Source organism: Dendroctonus ponderosae, unplaced genomic scaffold (genome assembly GCF_020466585.1).
Source record: "Dendroctonus ponderosae isolate FM_Combo_2020 unplaced genomic scaffold, Dpon_F_20191213v2 Dpon_F_20191213_6, whole genome shotgun sequence".
NCBI classification, from domain to species: Eukaryota; Metazoa; Arthropoda; class Insecta; order Coleoptera; family Curculionidae; genus Dendroctonus; species Dendroctonus ponderosae.
The window spans coordinates 2,141,612-2,155,253 of NW_026018814.1; the positions used below are offsets into that span (position 1 = coordinate 2,141,612).

The window sequence follows — 13,642 nt, forward strand, 5'->3', positions numbered from 1 at the left end:
CCCCTGAATTTAAAGGGTTTTTTTCATATTCCGCGGTTGCGAGCTTGAGCGTTTGCTCCCGATTTCAAGGCAGCAATAAGTGCATGCCTTGCTTAAAGAAATCGTTTCCAAAATTCTAGATCAGCTAGAATTTTGATTTTTATGTGGTGTGATAGAGAAAATGTTGTGCTATCAGTTCTGCTAGCATCAATTTACTGACAGTGTTTTTCGATTTTTGGCGATTTGGTGAAATTGCGGTTTATGGCCTTCCATTACATTTGGCAGGTTTGCGTTGTTTTGTTGCCCTCCAAAATAAAGATTAGTTAGAAAGCTGCTCCTTGTTACATTAGTTCTACTCGGGCCGATTCGCCCGTTATTTTTTCCCCAATTTTTGCCATTTTGACCCATTTCAAAGTACCCATAAGTGTATATGACTCGCTTCAAAAATCGGCTGCATTTAATCCTTTGAGCAGATACGAGCCCTTTTGTGCTTGTTGTTCGGGGTTTTTAAATAATTCACTTTCAGTGACCATTTAAAGTGAATTCTCCTGTTCGATTTAGGAAATAGCTTGTTCGGACGCTGGCCGGACGATAACAAATCCGCGGCACGTCTTTACACACGAATTTATACGTAATAGGTGGGTTCGCAACGCAACTATTGCATGTAAATAATCGTATTATTCACTTTATCTGTTTATATGCAATGGCGCGCGCGTTTATCTCGAAAACCTGATTTATGGCCGATGATTTTCTATTTATATGAACTCGACATTCTGCAGGCCACGAAACGGAAAACGCACTTCTCGAAATAAACGCACCATCAAAAATGCCATCAAAAGCGAATAAAATATGTTCAGAGCTCTGATTTGTCGAACACATTCATTGGTTCCATATGTTTCAGTTTCAAGCCAGCAGCGCATTCAGGAATTCGCTGTTTGTTAACATTTTGTTGATTAGATCAGTGAAAAAGCGAGAAAACAAACGACTTTAAGTGTAGGCAATTGAAAAAATTCACCACTTTTATCTAAGTGTTAAGTGGGCATTTATTAATCCTCTTGTTCCTACTACAATTTACGAGTCCCTTGAAATGTTTGCCATCCAAGCCATCAATACAAGCCTTTATGCTGGCATTTTCATTAATCATTAAAAGCCTATTTGTTTGTGAAATTATTTAAAAAGCAACTAATAAGCACCGTTTAATGGCTCATACATTCTGCGGTGATTAAATTGCGTTGTGTAATGCGAAAAATTGCTGCTAAAAAACTTTCTCATATGGGTGTTGTTAACATTTGGACAGTTGTGTGGCAACCAATATGGGGCCTCGGGATATTTTGAGCAGTTCGACAACTTTCTTCTTTCGTTTCTGCTCGAAAATCCTCTATCATTCATTAAATCTCTGTCAGTTATCTGCCTTCGGAAATTCATGTAGCAATTAACGAAATTACGCAATCGCTGTATGGCGGAATTAATTTTTCGGTGCAATCTGCGGTATAAACTTGAAAAGGCAAGCAGGAAACAAAAAAATTACATTCCTGGATGCTAATCAAAGTGAAAGTCTATAAAATACAGTCAACCAGACCTTTTTTTACTCGAGTTGGAACTCGGGTTTTTCGGGCCTTTAGTTCACAAATTTGCCAATAAATTTGGAGATTAGTTAAAAAACTACTGTTTCTGCTGTTTTATTCGTTTTATTGCAGTTTTGTTTGAACTTTTGCAACTTTTTCAGTCGTGAAAGGTTTTAATCTTTGCAGTGGGCGGCTTTTTGCAACATTTTTAACGCGAAACCCACACTCGTTTGAAAGTTAGATTCACTTGCAATTTTTTTCCGATTTTTCGCAATTTTCCTAACTTCAAGGAAGCATTAAGTACAGGTTTTGCATCAAAAATTCGTTTCCAAAATTTGGGACCAACTGGAAGTTTGCTATTTATGTCGTTTTATAGAGAAAATGTTTCTGCCCGTATCAATTTTTCAATCTGAAAAGCATAATGAAGATGAAACTGGTGAGTTTGTTCGGACCTTTAGGCCAAAAATTGCCAATCAATTTGGAGATTAGTTACAAAACTGCTGTTTGCGCTTGCGTTTTTTATAGAAAACCTTGTTCTATTAGTCCTGCAAGTGCTGATTTATTTGCAGCTTTGATTGAATTTTTGCAATTTTTTTTGTCTTGGAAAGTTCAAATTTTAGTTTTTTGCAGCGTGCGTGTTGTTCGCAACATTTTTCACTGAAATCCGCACTTGTTTTAAAGTTGCTTTTTATCAGGGAAGAATTTCTTTTGTTAGTCCTGCTATAGTTGATTGACTGGCAGTTTTTTTCTCGATTTTTTGCCGGAATAAGTGCATGCCTTGCTTCAAAAATTTGTTTCTAAAATTTGCAAAAAGTCTGGTTTTTATGTCATTGGATATGGAAAATGTTGCTCTGTTGATGTCAATTTACTCAAAAATTTACTCGACTTTATGCGTTTTTTTTTTAATCTACCAAACATAGTATAGATGAAACTGGTGAGTCCTTCGCGCTTTGAAACCGCCGCAAAAAATAATCTATTTTTTATGACCACCCTAAAACCCGAAAAACCCACCAGAATCATCTCCATTTTTTGCCGTTTTCGACTTTCGCAGAAAGCTCACGAGTTTCGAAAAAAAATTAAATTGAACACACTCATTTTTCTAGCTTGTAGTGCACTTCCTTAACTGGACACTCTCAGTTACGCATTTCTATTGAACAAAACGAATCGTATCTGTGTTCAACAATAAACGAGTGCGCCTATTATACAATATGGGAATTTTTTAATCATGTTTGCGAAGGTCGGTTAATGACCATCCTGAGGTCAAACATCGTTCGCTGTGTTTACAAAACACACATTATGTTGAAGCTGGATATATTTAGAATGTTTATTCTATTCATATTTAATTAATAAATTATTGTGCATTTCAGCTATGGGATTTTGAGTTGCAAATGACACCGAATTCAACTCGAAATCTCTGTTATTCGATTAAATCGACCAAATGGTCGATTATGTGCGTCGTTTACCAGCATAAAATTATCATCCGTCTATAAACATTATACAGTTTCAACTATATATTTAAACTAGTTGTGGTCACAGGCTTAATTATACCTATGTAAAATCTAGCGCTTTTTATTAATTTTCTGGTGTTTTAAACCAAAAAATCGAACAAACTGGCAAAAAAAACCCGTTGATCTTGAGTGTTAGAAGTTAATCTAAATAAAAATAAATCTACTTAATTAAAATCAACGTTAATTGCGCACATTCCTTGTCTCTTCTGCTCAAGAACATCGGGCCGAACAAAAAGTTTCATTATAATTATGCAACACTCGGTGTTTGCTGCAGCTGGGGAATCTTATTTGAAAATTGCACCACTCCTCTCTCTATTGTCTTAAGGCTTGTTGTATTAATAGATATTTATAGCCAATTCTGGCTAGTGGAAATTGATTTCCTGCTAGATTTATTGATTTTGCTTATCGGCGTCTTCAAGCGCCTTTTTTTCTTTTAGTTGCTGTGAAAACATGGAATTTAAAAAGTGTAGTAAACGAAAAGAACAAATCATAAATTGGGCAAACACTTTGAGCAAAGCTCCTGAGATATTTTCCACCACAATGTTCCACTGATTCTTGTATTTATGTAGTTTTCCCGAACGCTGTTCTTATAATAGCAGGACATTTTCCAACAACCGTTGCCTGGTATACACTATTTACATTATGGGGAAGCGAAAATATATTATTTTAAGCTGATTCCTCACAGCAGGGCATTTTATTTGTTTACGTCGACACTGCTGCAAGCGGAGCAGCGGCGACTGCAAGTCCGCCAAGGCAACAGCAGGAATAAATTGCATCTGTGTTGCCGTCGGTTTTCCTTGGATTTTCACATTGAATTTGCTCAATAATTGTTTCAAGACTTTGTCGGGAAAATCGCACAGAAAACAGAAAAACTGTCCAATAAACCAAGAAATTCTACTATCATTTTGCGATGGACTTTCGTTTAGTTTCATGAATTTGTTGCGTGAGTTTGAGCATTTTCAAGTCGGTTTTTGCATTAGGCGTTGCCTCAGCCTTTTTTTTTTTCATATTATTTTACATAAATTATTGTAATGCCTTCATTTAATTCGTCAATTATTCCCAAATAGTAAGACAGAAAGTTTTTTGTTAAAACTTGGTGTTTTTTTAAGAAATCACGCCTTAAAATATTATAACGTGAATTGGAGCAATGCCGGGTACATTTTACACTTTGAAAGCTGCTATCGCAAAAACTGTCGACCTGAGCAGTTTGCACCAAGAGACATTTTTTGCTCCAAACGAACAGAGAAACACCCGAATTAAATCGAGGCATCAATATACAGGGTGGCCAAAAAGTTAGAGCCAATGGAATGCAACCCAACTTCAACCAACGGCACCCCGTGCAAACAGGCTTAGAGCAATCAAACATTTCAAATATTGTCCTTCAGAAACTGTCCAAATATCCGAAAAAACGTATAAATTTAAGGGCTGGATGGCGAAAACTCCGGATTGGTAAACCGATGGCTGTTTGATAAAAATGCCCCTTCTGGGTGGAATGAGTGAAGCATTGCGTTCACGCACCTTAAACCTGCTGGAAGCTAAATAGCAGGAACTTCGGTTAATGTTGAAGATGGCGTGCGTAAATCCACTGGATCTTCGCAGTGTGACGCAATGAAGATTCATGTGGCATCTTTAGCAACTAAACGAATAGTTCGCAGCAGTAAACCAGAATCGAGTCGTTCGGATCTGCAGGTTCTTCTAAAGATGGAAATTGAATTGGTTAATGAAAAAACCAACCAAGCTGGCATCAACGTAGGTCGGCATGCCGTAAGCAAACTCAGTGCAATGACCCAACTTGCTAGTTAGTCTCAGTGACCCACTTACGGAAATATTACGTGTGGTGTTTCTGCTGCAATCAGCAGGATCCGATGATGTTCCGACTGTTTTATGGGATGGTTGTATGGTCGGTTACGTGGTTGCTTTGCCTGTCCAGCACCAACGGCGTGGACTTTGGCCCACTGGTACTGCCGCTGGTACCAGTTAGGTTCCTGCTGAATTTGCGCATTTACCTACAGTACAAGTAGCCAGTTGCACTCCGAATTGCAAGATGGGTCTGGTTTCAGCAGGAACCCGAGGAATGTTTTGGCGTGCAAACGGCCGGAAAATGTATACGATTTTACGCAGAAATCTGTTTCTTGAATGTTGTTGAACGCGAAATTAGGTATATAGTTTATTTCCCATTATTTATGGTTTTCTTAACATTTGATAAATGGCGGTACTTTCAGCTGGAAAATTATCAGCAAATTAATGTGCCTCAAACGAAGAGCCACAATTTATAAGCAGTTGCAGTCGCGCAGTTAGCGCAACTGATAATTTGTGCAGTGTCTTTTGTTTTCCGGCACTTAATAACTCGCATTGCATTTGCGACACTAATTTTAGTGTTCGTTATATTGCGGAATGTCTTTTGTCCGGAATAATTGATTGCGTTCAGTTTTTGTCATTTTTTATGTCTGTTGTGTCTGTTTATTTCGTTTTTTGTTGAACTAAATTGGACTCGCCATTAAACGTGTTTTGAATACATTTGCTTAAGGAAATCTTCCTGATTCCAGGCGCACTCGCGCTCGAAAAACTAATTTTTAAACAAATTCATTCACCATCCGCGCCAGAAGATCAGCTGGAGGACTTCAATCGCTTCTTCCGTGATGTTCTCAAATTTATCATGTCTTTTCCTGAAATAAATGTAAAATCTTCTCTATAGAACATCAAAAAACACTGTTACTAAATCGGGGAATTTATGCTTTTAAGCACTTTCATCCTACACTGAAAAGTATTTAAGGAACTTACGATAAGGAAATAATTTACGGTAAATAGAATAATAAAATTGCCATTATATCCATCCATATGGCTGGCTCTTTCAGTGGCACCATCTGGCTGGGCGAAGAGGTAAAAATAGTGTAACCTGACGCCCGAGAACAATTTCGCAAATTCAATTGCTAATTGGTGAATTGAAGAAATTTGGCGTGAAATACGCGACGCAATATTTCATCGATGTTAAATGCGTTCGTACTGTTTTTGAGCCGAAAATAGCAGGAACGGCGGCAGGTGCAGAAGCAAACGTCGTCCGACACCGACAAAAGTGCCAAAAAATTCTTCAAGCAGTTCCTAGTTGATGACGAGTGATTGATGATTGACGATTTTAGTGTTTCAGATCAAGCGGTTTGAATAATCTTCCGGAAGCGTTTCTATTTCTATTGAAAGATGTTGAGTTTTTTCACCACGGATTAAAATCCCGAAAAGTTCAAAATCACTTTTAAGCAATCGCCACGAATTTTTCGCAGATTCAAAGAATTCTCACCCTAAATACCGCTAGTGGTTGCAAATTATCCAACTAATTTTGCTTAAGCATGTACAAATTCCAGTCATTCCTCGAGCTTGTGGAATTATAAATAACCGGCATTCACAAAACTTATCGGCGATTTTTAAATACTCCCCATAATTCTTCACGTGAAAATTCAGTTAAAGTTGACTGTAAACTACTAATTTGCTTTTGTAACGGCATTGAAATTTTTTTCTCTTACTTTTTCATTTTTCACAGCTTGTCAAATGTTTAATTTACTTCTCGACGGGTTTTTCGCAACATTTTTAACTCAAAAATCTCAGTTAAACTCTCGTTTGTAAGTTGCTTTTTCGCCTTTTGGCTTTAGGGCCGATTCACTCGTTTTTTTTTCCAATTTTTAGCATTTTTCCTCATTTCAAAGTAGCAATCAGTGACTTACTTAAAAAATTCGTTGCCGAAATATGAGATTAACTGGAAGTCCGCTGTTTATGCCATTTGATAGAGAAAATCTTGCACTATTAGTCCTGCTAGTATGAATTTATTGGCAATTTTTTGCGATTTTTGGCTGTTTGGTGAAATTGCGCTTTATTGCCTTCTATTACGTTCGGCAGTTTTATGTTAACAAAAATTTGTCACTGAATATAAAGATTAGCTATAAATTTAGGCAAATTAATTTGCTTCTTAGGCCACCTGATGGACAAAATTCCTGTTGATGTCAATTTGCTCGAAAATTTGCTCAATTTTATGCATTTTTCTGAATCTGAAAAAATTTATGTAGATGAAGCTGGCGAGTTTTGTCGGGCTTTGAGGCCCAAAAATTGCCAGCCAATTTGAAGGTTGGTTCAAAAGCCTCTTTTATGCAGAAAATTGCTCTATTAGTCCGCCAAGAGCTGATTTATTCGCAGCAATGATTGAATTTTTGATTTTTTTCTTACTTGGATGGTCAAATGTTTTGAAGTCGGCAGGTTTTTGTAACATTTTTAGCTCGAAAGACGCACTCGTTTGAAAGTTGCTTTTTCGCTATTTATCAGAGAGGACTTTGTGATATAAGTTCTGCTAGAGCCGATTCAGTAGCAATTTTTTCGATTTTTGGCACTTTTTCGAGTTTCAAAGGCAAAAATTCGTCTCCAAAAAGTCTGCAATTTTGGCCATTTAATAGAGAAAATGTTGCACTGTTAGTCCTGCTAGTTTGAATTTATTGGCATTTTTTTTCGATTTTTTTATTGCATTCGGCAATTTTGTGTTCAGTTTCAGTTTATTTAAAAATCTGCTCAAGTTTCTCAAAACTCCCTTTCTTAAGCTGAGAAACACAATGTAGATGAAACTCGTTTACATTTGCAACAGCATTGGAAAATGTTCCGTTACTTTCTTGATTTTTTGTTTATTGAGTTTAATTCCTCCATCCTGATGAGTATCAAAGAAGTTTAATTTGCTTCTAGAATCGGACTTGCAAAAGAAAAATTCCAAACCTGACTTTGGTTTCTCTTCAACATACTCGAGAGAAAAACCAATTAAAAATAAACGGATTTTCACAGCTTTGGCATTTTCAAACACACTGGCAAGAAATTGTGGTACAAAATGCGACTGCGAACAATGAAAGTATTTGCTGCTAAGCAGAGAAGGAACGAATAGCGCCAACAACAAAAATGATCCGACCAAAGCAACAAAAATTGATTATTTCAGTTAGCGATAAAATGAAAAACTCCCTTTCGTCATGCAAGTATATATTTTAACATCGTCTGTGACCTTTAGGGTAATTAACGTTTCTTGCCCTAGCAATTTCCTCGCCTCCAAACATTGACGCTGAAGCGACAACAATTATTATTCATAATGTGTAAATGAAACTCCAATTAAAATTTTATTTGCAGTTAATATTCCGTTTCTACTGTCAGAAATTTCGTGTAGGCCTATATTACACGGTGGTTTTTCATCGGAGTCGACGACTTCTGCCGCATTATTTCGGAGGTCGTTTACCTGCGAAACGATATAAGATGGTTTCTCCCCAAAAAAAATTCAGACAATATTCTGCCGCCAATTACAATGCAGTTTTTCAATTAGTGATGATGCGCGATGATCCTGCAGGGCAGTGGCGACGTTGGGGAGCCCTAATTCGATTATGACTGCCTACCTGAAGAAAATGGTTTCTGACTGCTTAAATGGGCATTTCGGATGCTGGATGGGGTTTCATTAAAAGTGCATTTTGTCAAGTTGCGAAGCTTCGGCTCGCTGAATCACGCTGCAGATGTATGCATCAGTTTCAAACATCATCCGCGATTAGTCAAGCTCTTTGACAATGGAAAAAACTTGCATAACTTGGCGCAATCGAGCGAGACCATCATGGGCTTTTTTAGGAAATTCGGTTAACACGTTAGCTATTTGCAAGGTGAACAAACTCCCAAATTATGCCGGTAGGTGTCAACGACACCTCGATTTCGTTGGACCTACCCAAACTTTTAAACGATTATATTAATAGCTTTTTCGTGTTTTACTTGGAAAATGTGTGTGTTGTTTTTCGACAACTAGATAGGTGTTGTTAGGTACTTGATCAATTGCTGTTTTTATCTGTCTGTCTTCAACCGTTTCATCTAATGCTATTGATTTTCTCTGTTTTGTGCTCAAGACCAATTTTTTACTGTTCTCATATTTGCTTCCAAACGTGCTTGAGCCTGGGGAATTGGCGGTTGTGATCTACAGGAAAAAAACTTTGTCAACGCTTTCGCACATTTGGATGCTATTTCGAACATAAACTGCTAATAATACAGGGTGTCCCACCTAAATCTAGCCGTTTTTGCAAAAACTGCTTGACAAAATTGACGTTGCCCGGGCACATTTTCTCCAAGTTTGGAACTGGAAACATTCTGATTGCTGCTAACGATTTTTTTTCTGTTTGAGGCGCTATTTTGTCAAATTCTTCCTTCATTAGCGCGTGATTTTTCCAAAAAATCGTGCTTCATATAAAGCATCTACAGGGTGTCAAATGAAACATTGCACAATTAGTGAAAGTTCCACATGGTCTCAGTTGGACCAAAAAACGTCTTTTTGGCCCAAAAACACCACATACATTAAGACAGAACTCAGATCTTGAAAAAGTTTTTGAATTTTATGTACATCTTGTTTATTTACAGAGTGGCCTCCTCAGAAAAACTGTTTCGAACTATTTGGTTATTATAAGATTTTTAAACTTTTGGTGTTGAGATGCAAAAAAACCGCTTTTTTGTGCAATTAGGAGCATGCCGAACTTTGCGAATTTTGCATTTGTTACTTGCGTAATTTTTATCAAAACATTGACTAATGTAATCAAATCGGGCTAAACAACGCTTCAAATAGAAACTAAATGTGGACAGATTTGGTTGTGTACCATTCATTTTCTTGAGCAGTTTATTTGAAATTTTGTGTTGAAAACGACGGTTGCAGACCTAAAATTATTTCTAATTTTTTTATGGAAAATTATAAGTTATTTAATTTGATTTGCATTCCTTGGTGAAAATGACTGACTTCTAGTTCAATAAGTTTCAAAATGAAATTGTAAAAACCGCCTAAAATCAACTTTTCCCAATTGGCCCCACTTTTGATAATTTTGTCTTATTTGGTATTAAAAAGTTTTTGTTGTTGTATATTCGAAAAGTGTTTAGCTTCCGAAATATTGTCAATTAAATGTTTTAAATGCAGTCACTCTTATTATCAGCAGTATCATCAAAATGCTATAAAAATTATATTAAGTAAGTCTTTTTCATCAAGAAATACAACTCAAATTTAAAAACACATATTTCCTTATAGAAAAAATTAATAATTATTCAAGAGCATGTAGTTTTTGACAAAAAAATTCAAATATGTATATCAAAAACGGTTAGTTAGATTTAGGCATAGGAAATATATTAAGAATTTGGAAAATGAATCAAAAATTTAATAATATACAGGGTGTCCCATTTAAACTAAGCAAGTGAGTAGCTACTTCCGGTATAACCGGTAGGGTGGTCATCCTGAGGATATTTTAGATCGCTTGCCCCCGTATACTGGCAAATTTTGCTTTGAGACTCCAATGGGCAAAATTCTTTGAAATTTTGGTCCAAAAACACCGCAGACTTTAAGACAGAACTCAGATCTTGACAAAGTTTTGGAATTTTTTGTACATCTTGTTTATTTACACAGTGGCCTCCAAAAAATCAACTTTTTCGTCTTACAGAGACCCTTTTTTGTTACCGATTAGCGGCTCAGTTGAAGCTAAAAATTCGCAGTCTGCTTGAGAAAGAAATTTATTATACAAGGTTGTATGAATAAACGAAATATTTGAAAGTAAGCTTTACTTAGTCAAAAATCTTCCAAACTCACAGACTTCGGGGACAATTCCGATTTAGGTCATTTTTCATGTCGAATTTGTGTCTTAAATGGTCTATGAAATTGTAGCTTCACCATGAGCTCCAGATGGTAAAAATCGCATCCAGAGCGCAAAAGTTACCTCTGCAAAACCAAAAGGCTGATTTTTTGAGACCACCCTGTAAATTGAAGACAAAAATTGAAAAACTGTTTCGAACTATTTGGTTATTATAATATTTTTAAACTTTTGGAGTTGAGATGCAAAAAACCGCTTTTTGTGCATTTAGGAGCATGCCGAACTTTGCGAATTTTGCATTTTTTACTTGCGTCCCTCCCCCGAAATTTTTATCAAAACATTGACTAACTAAAATCAAATCGGGCTAAACAACGCTTCAAATAGAAACGAAATGTGGACAGATTTGGGTGTGTAACATTCATTTTGTTGAGCAGTTTATTTGAAATTTTGTGTTGAAAACGACGGTTGCAGACCTAAAATTATTTCTAATTTTTTTATGGAAAATCATAAGTTATTTAATTTGATTTGCATTCCTTGGTGAAAATGACTGACTCCCAGTTCAATAAGTTTCAAAATGAAATTGTGAAAACCGCCTAAAATCAACTTTTCCCAATTGGCCCCACTTTTGATAGCTTTAGCTTATTTGGTATTAAAAAGTTTTTTTGTTGTATATTCGAAAAGTTTTAGCTTCCGGAATATTGTCAATTAAATGTTTTAAATGCAGTCACTCTTACTATCAGCAGTATCATCAAAATGCTATAAAAATTATATTAAGTAAGTCTTTGGAAAATAATTCTAAAATGTAATAATATACAGGGTGTCCCATTTAAACTAAGCAAGTGAGTAGCTACTTCCGGTATAACCGGTAGGGTGGTCATCCTGAGGATATTTTAGATCGCTTGCCCCCGTATACTGGCAAATTTTGCTTTGAGACTCCAACTGGCAAAATTCCCCAAAAATCCCTTTGAAAAAATGTTTTTTTTTTCAAGTCAATTTCATGCGCACGTAACGATTTGTGCGGAAGTGACGTGACAAGTTTAGCAATGTTTTGGCACCTGGACAAGAGAGTTCCTGTTCTACAAGAAACTTGTGCCATTCTTCTGTCGCTGTAGATAAAAAGCGTGTAAAACACCTACAAACGACGAAAACTGTTGAAAAAAGCAGGAAACCACCATTGAAAAAATGCTAGTTAAAACCAGTTGAAGTGAAATTGATCAGTACATTACGAAGTTAGCTCCTATCAGGAAAGATGACTTTTTCCCGAAGATTTGATACAAAAAACAAAGAATGGCAACGCGGCGCGATGTAGTCATAGGGTTTACAGGAAAGGTCAATGAACCCGCGTCCCGAGTGGGGGCTCCGCTACGTCACTGGGCGACGTTGAAGCTACGAGTTCGTCCCAGCAGGCCGTATAACGTCTGTAAGTCGGACGGAGACGGCACGAGACGACCTTGTCGCAGTCGGTTCTGATCCCGCTCTCTGGAATTACTACACAGATACATGGACAATTTGCTAGGGCTCACTTTCCGAAAAAAAATATCGAAAAAAATGCGGCCTGCCGGTGGGAAAGCGCCGTCCGAAAGCGTCCGCAGAGCCCTAGCAGTGACGGTCGCGATCCTGCGGGTTTTGTGAGAAAAATCGGGAGTTTTTCGCGAAAACCGGAAAATTGCGCAACTGTGATCCCGTTGGCCCTTCGGGGGCTGTTTCAGTGATATTTTATGTAGAAGCGACCACCAAGGAAGAACCACCGTGCCTTTCGATCTAGAGTGATTTTGTTGTGGATGAATTCAGTGCGGAAGTGTTTTGCCTATTTCCTCAGTAGTTTATTACTATAGTTTCCTCATTTTTTACTCATCATGTGCCTTAACTCCTAACGTACCCCCCATTACATCGTAAATATGAAATTGAAATTATTTTTGGCTAAACTAAATTTTCGCCGGCTTTGCGGTCAATTTCGGTTTTAATTCGACTTTTGCTCCATTTCGCAAATTCCATTACATGATGATGGCGACAATTAGAACAAAACCACTGGCATCGCACCTAAAAATCTGTACACAAAAACATCATTGTGAACCGCGTTATCAGTCCGCGTAATCGGCCATTCACACCAAACGAGTAAAAATAGAGAATTAAGGCTGATTAAGAAGCAAATCGGCCGGGTTTATTTCCCTTTAAAGGATCAGGATTTCCATCGACACCAGCAGAATAATGCCAGCAGATTTGTGGGCTCGTTTCAGATATTCGGGAAGTGAATAACCTTGAGTTCAATGCCTTTTGAACCGCGCCTCCATACGGAACTATTCTCCAAAAAGCAGAGTCGGATTCGGAATTGTTCTTCACTTTTACTGATTACTGATACTTTATACTGATTATATTCTCATTCTTTTCCTTTTTAGTATGTTTCGCCATTTTTTCTGCCTGCAAATATTTTTGACTTTCATTTTTGCGTCCAGTTAATGCAGCATTTTTCTCTCACTTCATTAGGGGGTTTATTTCACTTTCCTTTTTATGTATACTATTTTATTTTTACCATACCAAGCTACTTTACAAGCAATATTTCGCTGTTCTTCTTGGTTTATCACTGCAAAAGCAATTTAGTGGCGTCAGACTTCTGGCTCATTAATTCAAGAAATAATCAGCAAGATTAGAAAAAACTCTCAGTTTTTCAATATTTTCCGCGTCTAATCATGATTAACATTGAACGATACACTTTACAACCGCAAAACAATCATTTTTTTTACTTTGAACTTGTGGTCTAATCGATAGCGTTCATTTACTTGATTTAATTCAATTAGACGGCTTTTTACCTTCTCTTCAAATTCGCCCAGTTTCTGTTGGGTTCTAGCACAAAAATTCGCTCATTAATCATCTGATGATGGCTAATGAGAGTGAAATTTGAAACGAAATTATATTTGATGCAAACGAAATTTTCTCCATGTTCGCACTGAAGATGCAGGCCACTCGTGCTTGCGAAACGTCAAGAAAA

General features: G+C 36.9%; 1 protein-coding gene across 1 annotated transcript in view; it reads left to right on the forward strand.

Moving 5' to 3' along the window:
• Positions 1-12,039: 12,039 nt before the first annotated feature.
• The window catches only part of LOC109536426 (probable nuclear hormone receptor HR3), a gene marked incomplete in the record, with an annotated part of 15,983 nt that continues 14,380 nt past the window's right edge, over positions 12,040-13,642 (forward strand). Inside the window, 1 exon segment of the mRNA XM_048667397.1 lies at positions 12,040-13,642.